We start from the raw sequence: 18,553 nt of genomic DNA on the forward strand, positions 1-18,553 counted from the left end.
CAAGCAAATGGGAATTTGTGCAATTTTTATTTGGCTATTATTGGAAAGGAAAATCCCAGAAGGCTGGAAAATTTAAAGACACTCCAGTCACATTTGTATTATCTAAAACATACTCACAATTATGAAGTTCCATCTTAATGAATCTGGAGTTATATCATTACTAAGTATAATTTTATAGAAGTCTGACATGTCAACAACTTGTTAAAAACCAATCTACCTTCTTTAATTGAGGAAGAAAAGCCAACAACTAACTCTCTCTCTCTCTCTCTCTCTCTCTCTCTCTCTCTGTATTTGGAGTCCTTATAAATGTTTTGTGCTTCTATATTCCTCAGGGAGTGAAGGGAAGGAGCCCAGGGAAGGAAGAGAGTACCTACTAAGACCCAAGTGCTTTATAAACATCATCCTCACTTGATTCATTGCAACCTTCTATGGGAGGTATTATAAATCCCATTTTATGGATCAAGAAATTAAGACTCAAGGTTAATTCACTTGCCCAGGATCATGCAGCACAGCTTATGATCTTTCACCACTTGAGTATAGAATAGCCCCATTTATAAGAAACACCAAAATTCTGTGCAAAGTTCCTGGTTTGAAACACACTGATTTAAGATATAAACCGTGAAAACATCTTTCCATTATAAATTTGCACTGTAAAAACAAACACTTTTATTCATGCAAGAGTACACAATAATTTTAAATAGCATTATTGAACTGAAAACATGCACACAAAAACCAGTCTCAAAATACAAGGACCTGAGAATAATGTCTTCAGGCCCCTAGATATCAATAGACTTGAGAAGCATTACAGTTTTGTCTTACTCCTGCCATTTCAAGCATCAATAAAAGGTGTGAACTTTGCTGTACATCCTAGTAATCATAGTTGGAACCCATTTTTAAGCTTACACTCTACAACCAGACATTAAAATGTGTATTCTTGATTTCCAATAGACATAGAAGCTTCCATAATTTATGGTTGAGTTGTTGCAAAGCTTTGCCAAAACTGGTTAGCCTCAGAAGATCAAAGTTATGACACCTTCACGCTGTGTGAGGCCATTATGTTTGGACCTAGTTTCTCCCAGAGGGCTTCCTGCCTCTCCTGCTTCCATAAGCATGTTCGACTGGTTTGAATCAGTCATAGACCATTGCTGGTGGGTTTATCTGGCTCTTCTGCCCTTCCCCCTCACAGCCCTGCCTTGCACAAGACTCTTTTTAAACAAACCAGTTACAACTGGCTCTCTATATATCTTATCCTTCAAGAGTGATTTCACATACAAATTCCAGGATTCAATTCACATTATACAAATTTAACAGTCTAAGAACAAAGGGGCCCCTTCAAACAAGGAATTTCCTTGATCCTAGAAACTGCGTGTGTGACTTGGCAATCTTCCACAGCTTCAATATGATCTCTCTCTGCACTGCTAGAGATAGAACAGCTAAAAGCAAAAGGTCTACAAGTAAGGATGGAAAATACATTGTGTAAATCAAGCACCATGTCAAAACAAATGCATTCTTCTTAGGAATTCAGAGTTCATCTTCCTGAATTTCTTCTGCAGACATTCACTGACAATTTTTTTAGGTCTGGGATACCTAGAGATTAAATTCCATTAAATATCACAAAGCGGGAAACTATTTCTGGCTGGGAGGTGGATTTCTTTCCCATTTGGGATTTCATTTGCTCCCCTGTTCAGACAACATAACTAATTCAAATGGATTCAAGGACCTGACCTATTAGTGGATATTTGAATATGAAAAAGAAGGAACTAACATTTTTAATGAGCATTTACTGCATGTCAGGGACCATGTTAGATGGCCCCATCTCATTTAATCCTCAGTAGCCCTGTGCAGTAGCTATTACATGCAATGCATTCTTAAAAAACTACCATTTCACCTAGACAACCTAATAGCTCAGAGCATTGAAGCCTCTGGAGTTTCTATGTTGGAGGACCTTAGGAGGCACAATATAAGGGAATCAGGGACTTGTCTTGAAACCATGCATGGCAATCATACTGTTTTTAAATTGGATGTTTAGTTTGGAGCAGTGGCTGATAGTGATTATGGGAAGACCCAATGATCCCTTTCTGCAGTCCTACAGATTGACCTGCTTCTAGCTTTGCTGCTTGGCGTCAACAGTGAGTTTCAGCTCTGGTGAGAGGAAGGATTCATCATGCATCTTGGGTAACTACAAGAATGAAAACATGATAATAATATTGCATGTGACAACAAAAAAGTGGTGAGTGGGGAGGATGCTAAAAACAGAAATGTCAGCTTTTTACAGCAAAATGAGAACTGTGTTTAACAGTCCCCGAATATGTTTTTTATTGCTTTCTCTGCATTACTGAAGGATTTACTCTCTGATTTCAGAGGTCTTTTCCATCTAAAATGTCTAAGCATACCAGTTCAAATACATGGCATCAGGAAAAAAATGAAAACCAAACTCTTTATTTTTTTCTCTCACTAGTAAGGGCTGAGCCAGCTGGTCTCATTTGCCCACTTTGGCTGGAAAGCTAGAAGTAAGTATGTGGGAGAGAAGGAGTGATGTCAAGATTCATACATCTTGTAGATGCCCTGACTTTCAAGCTGTAGTGATTCGCATGCTAATACTGAAACCCTCACTCAGTTATTTAAGCGGTAAAGAAGTTTGGGTTATACATGACTCTTTGACCTCTATCTAGGGAAACTACAGAATGAATATTAAATCATCCCTTCTTGTAAACCCTGGCAGAGCAAATGGCCAGAAATATGTATAGCCAATAAATATCTTTCCTTTCCTCCTTCCTCTCCTCCCCCTTCCTCCCTCCCTTCCTTCTTTTCTTCCTCACAAATAGAAACCAAAACAATCACTTGTTTTCTAACTGTCTACATACAAGTTAGCTAGGAAACATGAAACTGGCAAATGTTTGCCCCCTTAATAATAAACTGCAGCCAGTGACTAAGTTTTTTTCAGTCTGGGGTGTGTTTGTTTTTTTTTTGTTGTTGTTGTTGTTTTTTATTAAATTCAGTTTTATTGAAATACATTCACACACCATACAATCATCCATGATGGTGTGTTTGTTTTTGACCAGTATGAGTCTGCAGTCCTTTAGGACTGAAGCTGTTATCTAGGCCATGCCACTGGCGGTGTTAGATAGTGACAGCCCTAAGCTTGTGGGAAGCTGAAATATGCAAGTCTGTATCTTCCTTTTGCCTTCCACTAGCCAGAGCTTCATTTCCTCCAGTTATTTTCTTATGCGATTTCTTGCTGTTTTGCAAGTGGTGGGCAAAAATATCAAAATTATTTGTTTGCTTTCTCAAATCCCCAAATCCCCATAACCTTGAACAAAGCATTCATGATCTAAATAGGAAACAGCAGAACTGATGGCATTTTTATGGAGCCTTTCCTTCCCAGGGAATAACAGATATCTTGAAAGGACAGCTTAACAAAAAATGTTAGATTTTACTGGGGAGTCAGAGAATTATAATTTGATAAGACTCAGTTAAATCAACCACGTGACAAATATCACACTCAGAACTTCATTAGAAATCAGATTCCCATCCTCCCTACTCCTTACCCTCCTCCTCTCAAATATGAGCCAATTTTAAAAAGATGAGGCTTGACCAGTTAGAAATAAAATTAAGTATGTAACCAGGGGCCGGCTCCAGATGAGATTTTGTGGTGTGCATATTCTGTGTGCATGTTTCACTAATGTTTATGATCTGCACTTTTTAACCCACTCCATAGCACCTACTTCCCATTTCCCAACTGCCAGGATATATCCACTGATTTTCTGTACATCTCTCAGCTCTCTCCAGAGCTAGGGTTCTCTAGTGATTCTGGTGCTCAGACAGGTTCACCCTAATGAGGTAACAATAAGCAGGAAAGGAGGGGAAGTATTCATCTAGCATGGTGTCTCCTGGGATCTTTCCCCTCAATCAATTCTATGTTCAATTGGGTGGGGTCCTCAGCGGCACAGAACCAAGTGGGGATTGAATAGAGATAAAAAGAAAGCAGAGACTCCAGTTTGGGGAAAGAACAGGAAACTGAAGATCAAATTTAGAATTGGTAGTCTGGATTCCTGTGTAGACAAAACAATATAGTGTTAGAGATTACATGGAGATTTGATTTGGGGGTTACAACGTGACTTTGGGCCACTTGACAGGTGAAATCAGGCTGGAAATCTACACCATATAGGTTTCTGTATAAACGGTAAGGTTTTACTTTAAATGAATGAAGAGTAGTCCTTCATGGGGCATTGATGCTGCATTTCTGATTGCATTGCTTCACCTTCATTTTCAGTTTAGCTTAATGGCTTTGATGGCAGGAACTTGGTTTGAAATCAAAACATTTCGTAGCACAAACTATTGTTTTGAAAGAGCCATCCCAGGGAAATGTCAAAATGGGATCATTGTCCGAAATCCTTGGGGTTTAAAACTCACTTACAAAGTGTGCTTAGTGTCCTACCTCACCCTGGAAGTTCTTCAGGCTCCTTTTTTATTTGTTTAACACATTATCCTTAAAGCACTTCTACTACTGGATTCCCAATTATTCATATTTACACTTCAGGATCCAGAACACCATGGAAAAGAACACGCTAGACCAGGAGTTAAGGCAGGTGATGCTTTTCTGTGTGTGTGGTCCTGGAAAAATCATGTAACCACTCTGAAACTTGAGTATTCTGATCTGGAAGAGGAGAGAGTCCATGACTTAACAACCTCTTATGGTAATTAAAAAGATGTAATCAGAATGTTAAGTATGTGAAAATGGGAAAAATCTACATAAATGTGATGTATAATGCAATGGATTTGGGGGGTTGAAGAGAACCTTAAAGATCCCATAGGGGCCTAATTTTTTTAGAGGTAGAAACTCAGCCCCAGAAAACAAATAACAATCCAGTATACGTCACTGACGCAAAATCCCAATCTGACGGTCCCCTAAACTAATACATTTCCCAAATACTGGGGCTTAGTTTCCATGGGAAGTAAAGGTAGACTTGGCCCAGGAGATCATCTACAGACAAGGATAACTTGGAATGTTGCCACAGTCCAGGAAATGCAATTGAGTTCTGAGTGATGCTGGCTCTTTAACATTGATTCAGATTCTGCCCGGACTCCAAAGATAGGAGCCAAAAAAAAGAGCTGCTGACCATGTTGATCCCTCATACAGAGCTAGCGTAGAAAAGCCATGGAAGCCAGTCATTCCAGAGACCTTCAGAGGCAACACAGACAACTGAAATCCTTCTTTCAGGCCACCTCCGAACCACTTAGTGTCCAGAAAGCAACAATGCTCTTCTTCACGCTGCCATTTTAAAGAAAGTAAAACTTCAAACAAGTTGTTGGATTGTTAGAGGTGAAATCAAAGATTATCCTGAGAGTAAAAGGCATTCAGCAGCAGAAAATCACTTGCAAGGGGGCAGTCTTTGTTAATTAACAGGAGTCCTTTAGTCCCAGAGAAGAATTTGATAAAGAGCAAGGAATTTGATATCAGACTGCCAGTTTTGAATCTTGGCATCTTGACTTAATGTGTTAGCTTGATTAAATTACTTTATCTCTCTGATCGTCAACTTATCCATTATGTCATAGGGTTGTTGTGAGAATTAAATTGGTTAATCTAGGTAAATCACTTTGAACAGTGCCTGGCACTTAGTAAATATTACTTATTAACTATTACTATTACTGTTCTGGTTTGCAAATGCTGCCGTTTTGCAAAATACCACAAATGGATTGGCTTTTATAAAAGGGGTTTATTTGCTTACAAAGTTACAGTCTTAAGGCCATAAAGTGTTCAAGGTAAGGCATCAACAATAGGGTACCTTCACTGAAGGATGGCCATTGGCATTCAGATGACCTCTGTTAGCTTGAAAGGCACATGGCTGCCATCCGCTTGCTCCTAGGTTGCATTTCAAAATGGTGTTCTCCAAAATGTTGCTCTTGGGGCATTTTGTCCTCTCTTAGCTGCAGCTCCTCTTCAAGATGTCACTCTCAGTTGCTCTCTAAATTGTCACTCACAGCTCCTCTTTATATGGTTCCAGTGATTTAATTCAGACCCAGACTGAATGGGTGATGTAACACCTCCATGGAAATTATCCAATCAAATTCCTTGCCCATAGTTGATTGAGTCACATCTCATGGAAACACTCAAACAATGCCAACCTAATCAACGCTAATATGTCTGTCCCACAAGACTGCATCAAAGAACTGGCATAATTACTATCCTTAGTTTTTAAAGGCAACAAAAAGCAAGAGAATATTTGATGTTTCAATTTTAATGAAATACAATTTGCAAAGGTATCAGAGTTCTTTGTATATAAACACTATACATCTACTTTGGCTAATATAAGCCAAAGAAGGAATTGATTGGAAGTCAAGGGATAGCTTACAGAATAGAAGGAAAAGCTGAAGAACCAGGTCTCAGTAAGGACAGGATTCAGACCATTACGGAGATTTAGGTGCCAGGAGCCAGTGGATAGTCTCTTCAGGGCCTTGGGATGAATGAACCAATATCATTATTTCAGATGTTGTGTTACTCATTCAAGATCATCATGGGCATCTATTGGCCTGATTTGGGTCATGTGCTCACCCCTTGCCTAGGAGATAATGGGACATTCTGATGGAAACTTCCACTACGACCCTAATGGGGATTGGTGAAATCAGGGCACTGTTAGCAAATGAAGGACTGCATGCCAGGCAGGCAAAACAACAGATGTTCATCACCTTACTAGCAGGTGATGGTCTTTTCCATACTGGTTGTTTGGAATTTGTTTACATTTCCAACAGATATCAAGATATATGTGATATAGTTCTCCAGCTGGGCCTAAAGGAAGCCAGTTTAACTCATTGAAGGTAACATTAATAATATTCTTTAGCCCAAGCTCCCCAAGGATTCTTAAGCCTGACCTTAAATCTGGGTCATTTTAAAATCTGCATAAATGTTGAGGGAAACAGGTTTAGGGCATATAGGCCACATCAAAGTTCTAGGAGGCTGGTGTTTCAGTTTGCTAAAGATGCTGGAAAGCAATATACCAGAAATGGGTTGGCTTTTTCGAAGGGGATTTATTAGGTTACAACTTCATGGTTCTAAGGCCATGAAAACGTCCAAATTAAGGCATCAAGAGGGAGATACCTTCTTGGAGGAAAGGCTACTGGCATCCAGGGTTCCTCTGTCACATGGGAAGGCAAATGGTGATGTCTGCTGATCCTTCTCTTTGGGCTCTGGTTTCAATGGCTTTTTCTCTTAGCTCTCCTGGGGGCTTTTTCTCTCTTAGGTTCTCTGGGACAAACTCTGGATTTCATATCTTAGCTTCTAGGGGCTCTCTGACTTTCATCTGTCTTTTATCCCCTCATAAAGGACTCCAGCAAGGGGATTAAGACCCACCTTAAATGGGCTGGGTCACATCTCAATTGAAATAGCCTAACCAAAAGATCCCACCCACAATAGGTGTGCCCCCACAAGAATGGATTAAAGAATATGGTCTTTTCTGGAATACATAAGAGATTCAAACCAGCACAGCTGGGATCTTGATGTAGGAAGGAAACAATACCAAAAAAACAAGAGGAAGGGTGTGCAAGACAGAGATTCTGGGGCTCCACTGGAAATGGCAATGGAAAACTTCTGAAGAAAATGTAAAGTATAATTTTCAAAAAGTTCAAAACATGACCTATAGAAATAATGAAATGTATCAAAGACTAATTAATGTGAGAATCAAGAAAAAGGTAAAACTGGTGCAAAGAGCATTTTGAGGAATTATGTATTTATAAGCATTTAGAGAAAAGAATGTATGTTAGAATAAGATACCTAGGTTAGATTAAAAAAACTGGTAAATGTCTTTCAGGAAAATAAAGCCATCATCACCAGAATCTATGGGTTACCTTTCCTATGAGACAGAAATAATTTGCATCTATACTGGACACAAATATATAAGTTAAAATGTAACTTTTCAAAATCCGGTCCTTTAGTCAAGAGTAAGTAGTGAGTCAAACACAGGGTGTGTCCCAAAGATAACTGAATAATCCTGGGTGGTGATTGGGGGCTTGTTAAATGCTGCCTCTGTATGATGAGGGGAGGACATGTGTTCTCTCTTAGCCTTATTTCCAAACTCTGGATATTTTTTCTTAACAAGGGCATGTCAGCAGGAGAAAGGGCTCAGGGGAAAAGAACATCAGTGGCAAGGGGAGGGCTCTGGATGTGAGGATATCATGGGTAGGGGAGGTCTCTCTCCAGCTTCAGGGGGGCAAGAAGTGAGGCATTCCTTTATATAAGAAATTTCTAGGTCAGATGTTTTTTTTTAGAAGTGGATTGATATATAAATTTATTACATCATATTTAAAAAGGCACAGGGCAGAATCACATTCATTTTCTTAATACTATTGCTGTGAACAGACTGAATTTAAGAGCTCTTAGTTTGCTCTGGAAACTTCTGAAGAATTGACTTATTAATAGCCCAGTAGGCCTCCTTCCCTTCCCTCCAGGCTGTCTGTCCTCTGGGTATAGTGGTGGAAGAGACAACTGATGCTAAATAAATACCAAGTGGTTGAGATTGCAAACCTGGTCTACCTCTTCCCATGGGCAACAGTATGACCAAAATCATTGAATAAGCAAGTAGGTTAACAAACATCAAGAGTGGAGGCAAGTTTCCATTGTAGATAATTTCCAAAGATAGGAATCAATGAACTCAGAGCTTAACTGTTCAGTCCCTTCTTTTGCTGATCAGAGAAGGGTATGCTAGCAATCGATTTCAGATCCTTGGTCCATTGGAGGCAAAAGTGCAATGTATTCAGTTCCTTTGATTAAAATGTGTTTTCTCTGGGTGGGGAAGAGAAGTAAGTTGTTCTAGTTTGCTAAAGCTGCAGAATGCAAAACACCAGAGATGGATAAGCTTTTATAAAACGGGGGTTTATTTCGCTACACAGTACAGTCTTAAGGCCACAAAGTGTCCAAGGTAACACATCAGCAATCGGGTACCCTCACCGGAGGATGGCCAATGGCCTCCGGAAAACCTCTGTTAGCTAGGAAGGCAGCTGGCATCTGCTCCAAAGCTCCGGCCTCAAAACGGCTTTCTCCCAGGACATTCCTCTCTAGCAAGCTTGCTCCTCTTCAAAACATCACTCCCAGCTGCACTCTGTTCAGTCTCTTTGAGTCAGCATGTTTTATATGGCTCCACTGATCAAGGCCCACCCTGAATGGGTGGGGTCACACCTCCATAGGAGTATCCCACTGAAGTCACCACCCACAGCTGGGTAGGGCACATTCCAAGCAAATCTAACCAGCACCAAAACGTCTGTCCCACAAGACCACAAAGATAATGGCATTTGGGGGACACAATACATTCAGACTGGCACATAAGTTTTTTACAATGATGGTACTACAAGAGGAAAATCAAAGCAGCAAATAGCAGACAGTGTTTCCTTTTCCTCTTGAACTCAAATGATCACCCCATTTTTGTCATCTTCACAGTCCAAGCAAACTCAACTGGGAAAGCAGAGGGTGGTAACTAGGGCAGATAAATGAGGAGGCCTTGAATTGGACCTCTGGACCACTTCAGATATCCTTCAATTCCTAGGATTGTTATCTTTGCAGACAAGGTAGTTATAGGGGACTGAAGGCCATTATCTAGCCAAGACAGTAAAATGGCATAAACAACTGATCCTTTTGAGGTATACCACACGGTTGCATTCTTATCTGACTGCACCCTCTGTGGTTCAGAGGCATAGATAGCCTCCCCACTGAGGCTCAGCCACTTCCCAACAGCAAGGAGCCTTTCTTGGAAGATGGGAACAAAAACTCCATCTTTAGTTGGTCCTACATTGAGAAGATACTGCCTCCCAAATTTACTGTCTGAACCAGTTTCAGAATGATTTCTGATTCACTAGAGATGTCAGACATGACTATGTCTGGACAGTAGCCCCAGGACATCTTGTTGACGGAGTTGCACATCTCCTACTTGTGATGTGGCAAGCTCTCTGGCTTGAATTTATCTTGACACTTGTAGTATCCTCCATGGTGACAGGAGCAGTTCTGACCCCATCCACCTTTCACTATCACATCATCCATAACAGGGCTATCATTATAGAACCAAGAAAGAAAATTGGTAGAGTTCCAGTAAGTATCAGGACAGTCCCACTCTCCATCAGACCAAATCAGGTCTGGTTTGTACCAATCAACTAGGTCGTATAGCTCTGGCATTGTTTTTGCACTGACAAAATGCTGTGTTTTGAAGCCATTTTTCTTATCAAGCAGATAGAGTAGATGGAACCATTCTAAGAGTGAATGATAAGAGTCCATACATATGCTCCTCTTGGGGATAGCGGGTCCCTTCTCACCGACCAAACCACAATGGGACCCCAGGTCCTGAGAGTTCCAGTTTCAAGACACAGGACTTGGCCAGTTTGTGAAGCCTTCGTGATACTTCGTGGTCAGAACCACATACTTGGCCCCATGGCCTGCAAGAGTTCAGCCCGGTCTTCTGACTGGAAGAAGCCTTCGGTGAACTGAGGCTCGAAGTCAGCATAGCTGAAGCCAGGAGGGCAGTTGTCATTCATAAAGCGCTGGTACTGGGGCCACCCCTCTTCCTTCCAGTGCCATCAGAACCACTCACTGCCCCAGGCTGGCACCAAGAACACGCCCCAGTGCACGAAAACCCCGAACGTGGCCTCGTCAAACCAGCTCGGCAGTAGCCGGGAGTCCAGACTCAGCCAGTCCCGAGCGTAGTAGTGTCGAGTCTACGGCTTGTGCCGAGCCCTGAACTTGCACTTGGCGTCTCTGAGAAGCAGCAGCACCAACAGCGCCAGCAGGGACAGCGCGGCGCTTTCCGCCCGCGACCTCATCTCCTAGGTAAGATGTTCTTGAGTTAGAAACCATGATTAACATTTGCAAAGGTGACAAGTCATGGTGAATGTATCATGAATAAAGAAGACACCAAAGGTTTGTGTGGATTGCATACTATAATAATTAGGCTTATTAAAAGATTTTAGTCAAAACTTCTGGTCAACCAAAATTGCAGTGTAAGGCACTCCAGGGTGCCATTCCCCCACAAACTTTGAACTACTGACAAAAACTGACAGAGCCGCTTTTTCAAAACTCCAGAAAAGAGTTAAATAGTAATTTGTCAGTGCTAGTCAAGAAAATGCAGCTTTAAAAATGGTAGGAGAAGCTCATGCTGTTCTTGCTTGCCCCTCCCTTACCTCCCTTCCCAGTGTAATGTGAGCCAACCTACACTTTTTTTGTGGGTTCCTGCCCTGTTCCAGAAGGAGCTGAGTAAACACTGTTGTGCCTGTACATCAGTGCCAATCTATCAGGTGGCAACATGAATGACTGAAAATAGGAAATTCCGGCTCCTAGAACTTGACCTAACTTGCAGAAGCAGCTTGCAGACAGCAAAAGCAGTATAAGAAAAAGTTAAGTCAAAGTGGCCTGGGGCAAAGGAATACCAGCTTTAAGGCACTATACAGTACCTGGAAGGGGGAATAGAAGAGATATTCAGATTCCTTTAAATGGGAGAATTCCTAAGGCCACAGCAAGCAAAAGACACAGGCTCAGAAAAGACATAAAGAACCCTGCACTTCACTTTCACCTCAGGCTCACCTTGATAGGAGGGCAAACTCTGAAGGAGACACCAGTCAATGCAGAGCCAATTTGCAAAGACTGTAAATGATTTTTTATGTGTGTTGGTTTGTTTCTTTTTGTTAGCTTCAGGAACTCAAGAAGATCTCTTGTCATATCACTAGCTGGACACAAACTAAAAGATCAGGCAGCTCAGGGATGAAATCCCAGAGTTAACACATTAAAATATTAAAGTGTACAGTGTGTGACAAGAGATTACAAGCCAACCCCTCCCACACCCAAATAAAACAGGAAATTATGGCCAATCAAAGGAACAAGATAAAAATTCAGAAACCATCCATGCAACATGCAAAAAACAAGACTTTGAACAGAATGGAAAAAGACTTATAAAAAATTATCTTCAATATGCTCAAGGAGCTAAAGGAAAACAGGGAGAAAGAACTAAAGGATATCAGGAAAATGATGAATGTATAATATGAAGATCTCAAAAATAGAAATTTTAAAAGGAACCAAACAGAAACACTGGAGTTGAAGACCACAATAACTGAAATGAAAAATTGCCTAGAGGGTTTCAACAGCAGATTAGAGCTGGCAGAAGAATCAGTGTGACATGAAGACAAGATAATTGAACCAATGCAGGTTGAAAAGCAGAAAGGAAAAAAAGAATGGGGAAAATAAAATGAACAGAGTCTAAGAGACCTGTGGGTTGCCATCAAGTGTACCAATATGCATATTATGGAAGTCCCAGAAGGAGAAGAGAGAAAGGGGCAGAAAGAACAAAGAAACAATGACAGAAAACTTCCCATATTTAACTAAGACACAAATATAAACATTAAAAAAGCTCAAAGAACACCAAATAGGATAAACTCAAAGAGAACCGCAACCTTTCACTTCATAGTCAAATCGTCTAACGCCAAGGACATTGAAAGAGTTGTGAAAACTGCAAGAGAAAAGCAATATATTATGTACAAAGAAGACCCACATAAGATCGTGTCAGTTTCTCATCAGAAGCCATGGAGGCAAGAAGGCAGTGGGACAAAATATTTAAAGTACTAAAAGAAACAGCTGCCAACCAAGAATTTTACATCCAAAGAGACTGTCTTTCAAAAATTAGGGAGACATTAGACATTCCCAAATAAACAAAAGCTGAGACCTCTAGACTTCCCCTATAAGCAATGCTAAAGGGAGTTCTTCAGACTGAAAAGAAAGGGCACAAAACAATGATTAAAGTAGCATGAAGAAATAAAGATCTCCTATAAAGATAATCATATGGGTATTTACAAATGCCAGCATTATTGTATTATATCTTGGTAAGTCCACATTTTACTTTGAAGAAATAAAGATCTCCTATAAAGATAATCATATGGGTATTTACAAATGCCAGCATTATTGTATTATATCTTGGTAAGTCCACATTTTACTTCTTATAGGTTCTAAAATGCAAATGCAGGAAAAGTAATAATAAATTTATGGTTTTGGATATACAATGTATAAAGATATAATTTGTAACAAGTACAACACAAAGGTGGAGAGCCTGGAGTATAGGAACAGTATTTGTATATGCTATTGAATTAAAATTGGCCTCAAATCAAACATGATTGTCACAGATTAAGGATGTCAAATTTAAGACCCATGGTAACCACAAAAAAAATCTGAAAAATATATACAGAAGGAAATGAGAAGGGACTCAAAATAAAACATTACCAAAAATAAAACATGAAAATAGATATTAATAGAAGAATTGAGGAGAAAAAATGTGTAAGACTTACAAAGATCAAATCAAAACATGGCAGAAGAAAGTCTGGCATTATCAGTAGTGACTGTAAATGTAAATAGATTAAACCTCCAGTCAAAGGGCAAAGATTGGCAGAATGGATTAAAAAGCATGACCTAACTATATGTTGTTTATAGGAGACGTAAATTCAAAGATACAAATGGCTTGAAAATGAAAGGATGGAAAAAATATATACCATGCAAATAGTAACCAAAAGAGATCTGGGGTGGCTAACTAAATAATCAGATAAAATAGACTTCAAGTCAAAAACTGTTACGAGGAACAATGAAGGTCACTATACACTGATAAAGGGTCAACTCAACAAGAAGACATAACAATTATAAATATATATGCATCTAAAAACAGAACCCAAAAATATATTAAACAGATATTAACAGATATGAAGGGAGAAACAGACAGTTCAATATTAACAGTAGGAGACGTCAAAACACTATTTTCAATAATGGGCAGAATATCTAGATAGAAGATCAATAAGGAAATAGAAGACTTGAACAATACTATAAAACAACTAGGCCTAACAGACACATACAGAAACCTTCACCCAACAGGAGCAGAATACACATTCTTCTCTAGTGCACATGGATCATTCCAGGATAGACTATATGTTGGGTCACAAAACAAGTCTCAATAAACTAGAAAATATTAAAATCATACAATGTGTCTTCTCTGAACAAAACGGATTGAAGCTAGAAATTAGTAACAGAGGAAGAAATGGAAAATTCACACGTGGAAATTAACACTCTTTTTTTAATGCAATTTTGTTGAGATATATTCACATAACATACAATCATCCAAAGTGTACAATCAGTTATTCACAGAATCATCATATAGTTGTGCACTCATCACAATCAATTTTTGTACATATTCATTACTTCAAAAAATAAGAAAAAAATAAAAGTAAAAAAGAACACCCAAAACATCTCATATCCCTTCACCCCACCCTATTATTCAATTACTTTTTGTCCCCATTTTTCTACTCTTTTGTCCATACACTGGATAAAGGGAATGTGAGCCACACGGTTTTCACAGTCACACGGTCACACTATCATCTTCAAGAATCAACAACAATGGGTTGCAGTTCAACAGTTTCAGGCATTTCCTTCTAGCTATTCTAATACACTAAAAACTAAAATGGATATCTAAATAACTCATAAGAATACCTTCGACCTCTTGACTCCATTTGAAATCTCTAAGCCATTGAAACTTTGTTTCATTTCTCCTCCCCACTTTGGTCCAGAAGGCTTTCTCAATCCTATGATGCTGGGTCTAGGATCATCCCCAAGAGTCATGTCCCATGTTGTCAGGGAGATTTACAACCCTGGGGGTCATGTCCCACATAGGGGGAAATGCAGCAAGTCAACATGCTTAGAGAGAGAAGCCACATCTGAGAAAGAATTTCTCTGGGGATGACTCTTAGGCAATTATAAGTAGGCTTGGCCTCTCCTTTGCAGTAATAAGCTTCATAAGGGCAAGCCCCAAGATCAAGGGCTCAGCCTACTGAACTGGTAGCCCCCTATTGTTGTGAGAATATCAGGAATTCCCCAGGTGCGGAAGTTTAATGTTTCCACATTTTTCCCCAGTCCCTCAAAAGGGCTTTAACAGACAAGGGCGCCCAGTGTTCTTTTTTACTTTAGTTGCTCTTTTTCACTTTAATTATTATTCTGGTTATTTTTGTGTGTATGGTAATGAGGGTGTCGGGGATTGATTTTGGTAATGAATGTACAACTATGTAATGGTACTGTGCACAATCAAATGTACGATTTGTTTTGTATGACTGTGTGGTATGTGAATATATCTCAATAAAATGAATTTAAAAAAGGGGCTTTAAACCACACACTCTTAAACAACCAATGCATGAAGAAGAAATCGCAAGGGAAATTAGGGGAGTGAAAACAAAAACACAACATACCAAAACTTTTGCGATGCAGTAAAGACAATACTGAGAGGGAAATGACTAGCTCTAAATGTTTACATTAAAAAAAGAAGAAAGATCTCAAATCAGAGACCTAATCTCACAATTGGAGGATCTAGAAAAAAATGAACTAAACTCAAAGTGAGCAGAAGGAAGGAAATAACAAAAATTATAGCAGATATAAATGAAATAGAAAATAAAAACAATAGAATCAATTTAAAATATAAAATATGCAGTACAATAAAAAGTAAATAGTGCTGGCTCATTCCTGAGAACTAGGTTCATATCTCATTTCCTTCTGGTATTATCTGCAACTGTCACAAAATGATGAAGCATTTGTTTTGCTTTTGCTTTGTTGCCAAAAATTGTTTGAGAATAATTAATATATAACTTTTGGGTCACATTTTTTCAAAAACACTTTATGCTCTTCTTTTAAAACTACCTAAGTTCTGTTGCAATGTATTTTCAAATGTGTCTTTTGAAGAGGAGAGGCCCTAAGTGCTTTCAAAATTAAAAACAGATGGTAAAGAAGTTCTTTGCCTGAGACCAGCCTATAAAACTAATGGAAATCTGCTGTGGTTAAGTAAAATAACAAAATTTCATGTAAAAGCTGAATGCCAGGAAAATCATTCTATTTTGTTTGGAAAAGGACCATCAGAATTCATACTAAGGTGCACATGCAGTATAATTGTAATCTGTCTTTTGCTTTAGCAAAGGGGCTTAGAGCAGATCTACAGAAAATATCCTAAACCGTTCATTGAATACATATTATTGGCATCTTCTCAGACACTGTTCCAGCTTGAATAATTAATGAACTAGACAGACATGTTTTCAGCCCTCAGGATTTTACTGCTTATTAGCAGAAAGAGACAATAAACAAGCAAGCAAATAAATTCAGAAGATAATTACATGTTAAGTGCCATGAAGGAAATAAACAGTTTTCATGATGAGTATAGGACCACTTTATATTAAAGTGGTCAAGGAAATCCTCTCCAAATGGGTGTATTGATCAGAACTCATTATGTTATAACCAATTAAAAAAAAAAAAAACTTAATAAAGAAAATGCATTGACCCATCTGGGTCTAATTTCCAGCTGAGTTGGTCTAACACAAAGTCATCCCAGATCATCTTCAACCCACTTCAGATCACTGTTTTCCTTGCTGGCAGTGTTATCCTTAGGCTCCACACAGTTTCCTACCCCTTACCCCTCACCCTCCACACACATATACACCCATTTCTGGGTAAAACTACTATTCAACAATCCGGGGAAAGACAGAACTCCTCCAAAAGCTCCCAATGAACAGAGAGGAACTTTTCTTTCTCAGAAACCCTAGTAAATATCTTCTCATAACTCCTTGGCTCTGACTGAGTTAGGGGCCCATCCCTGAACCAATCTCTGTGGCCAAGATAATGGCATATACTTATTGGCTGGAGCAAGTGGGGTCACTCCCGGAGCTGAACATTGTTTGCATGCCACCTAAGCCACAAGCTTAAAAGTAGAGGAGGAGTGAAATTCCAGAGGAAAATTGGGTTATTCTTTTGCCAAAAGATGGGTGGATGGGCTTTGGGTACAAAACAACAGATGCCTCTATTAGATGACTTTTAAGCAGAAGCCTGAAGGAGCCCACCATATAGGCAGTAATCCATTCAGGGAAACAGGAAAGTGCTAGGCTTGTTCAAGGGATAGAAAAATTGAGGTATTTATAAAATAGATCATTATTAAGCTCTGATAACTTCATCAGGTCCTCTCTTTCCTCACTAAAAAATGTAACTGAGTGGAAGCATGTCAGTTTCAGGGTAACTCTGCTTACCTCAGACCTGCTTGTCCATATTCAGATACTTATGCTAATATAATCAATACCTTCACATGAGCTAGTTTCAAAAATATAAGACCACATTTTGTTGATAGAGGCGGAAAGGGGCAGGCAGGTTGGTGGACACAGGGGTGGTCACTGGCTAGATCGTCGGTGCTCTTGGGTTTTGTTCATTCTGTGCCTCGTCTCTCCCTGGAAGGGGAGGGAGGCTTCTACATCGAGTAGGATCTGCTGCTGTCGCAGTCCCAAACTTGAAGTTTCTAGGACTTCTCTCAAACTTGTATGCTGAAGAAACTTAGATGTTGGCCTCAGCTCCTAGGCTGAACTCAGCAGATCAGCCCATAAAAACTTCTGTATTCAGACAAAGGAAAGGATCTGTCAGAAAGCAACACTTACTATCCTGGACTTGGCAGCAAGGAGGACAGGTAGTGGAAATCCTGCAATCTGAAAAGCAGACTGAAAGGTGACAAAGAACCTGAAGATGGGTAGTAGAGAGAGGTATAAATATTCCAGTTCCCCAATCTAGAAATGTTAGTAAGAACCAACAACAGCTTAATAGAAGACCAAGGACCAGAATTCCCAGGTGAAGATTGTTCATAAGAAAAAAGAAAGAGGATATGGTTATAACTCATCAACAACTGCATGGCAGGCCATGCAAAATAGGGGGAAGAACAAAGTATATTTTCCAAATAACCAAAATTGGAACTCTAGCTTCTCAAGTTCCAGCTCACTTTTTAAGTCTCAAACTAGTCAGAACTATGCTGGAGCCAAATTTAGTGAGCTGCCATCACCAAATGCTCTTCCTAAACCACCAAGCCATTGGGTTCCTATTTCCTTTAATCCTTCTGATAAGGAAATAATGACATTTCAGCTTAAAACCTTACTTAAAGTACAGGTATAAAATAAGACTGTACATGTGTTTAAATTTAGGCATTACATTTAATACTAGTTATCAATTGGTCTAAAACATTTGTGTAAAAATGCTTATGTTGAAAATACGATTAGACTTCATTTTACTTGTTTTTACTTGTCATGTGCTGTGGGCACTATGAGGTAATGATAGGATCAGTGCAACTTAACAAAATTATTAATGATTGTATTTCATATTAACTTCTTAATTGAATAACTCAAGTGAAACCATTCAAGTTTAGATTTGGGGAATGACAAAGGAATCTTTTTCTAATGCTTGTTGGGAGAAACTACTAATTTAAAATTTATCATTCAAGGATGAGTAGATTAATATGTTAAAAGCTAATGCATCATATTATCAACATCTAGCTAAGACATAGAGGGATTGAGAACTAGTTGAACATTTGAATGTTTAACATCCCACAAACACCCAAACAAGTAATATGCCAACAACTTGATGCATTGCCAAGAGAAAATGTGATTTTTCCTTAATGAATAGTTAAGTACATTTTAATAAGCTGTACAGTGGTTAATGTGGAAAGGGCACTAGGGAATTATCAAAATAAAGTGCAGTACAACCCTATGGCCC

General features: G+C 39.2%; 2 pseudogenes; one reads left to right on the top strand and one right to left on the bottom strand.

Moving 5' to 3' along the window:
* LOC119543779 overlaps window positions 1–10,797 on the bottom strand; it is a 46,273-nt pseudogene extending 35,476 nt beyond the window's left edge.
* A 6,739-nt stretch (window positions 10,798–17,536) lies between these two features.
* On the top strand, window positions 17,537–17,956 carry LOC119544952 (annotated as a pseudogene).
* Window positions 17,957–18,553: the final 597 nt, after the last annotated feature.

Source organism: Choloepus didactylus, chromosome 9 (assembly GCF_015220235.1).
Source record: "Choloepus didactylus isolate mChoDid1 chromosome 9, mChoDid1.pri, whole genome shotgun sequence".
NCBI lineage: Eukaryota > Metazoa > Chordata > Mammalia > Pilosa > Megalonychidae > Choloepus > Choloepus didactylus.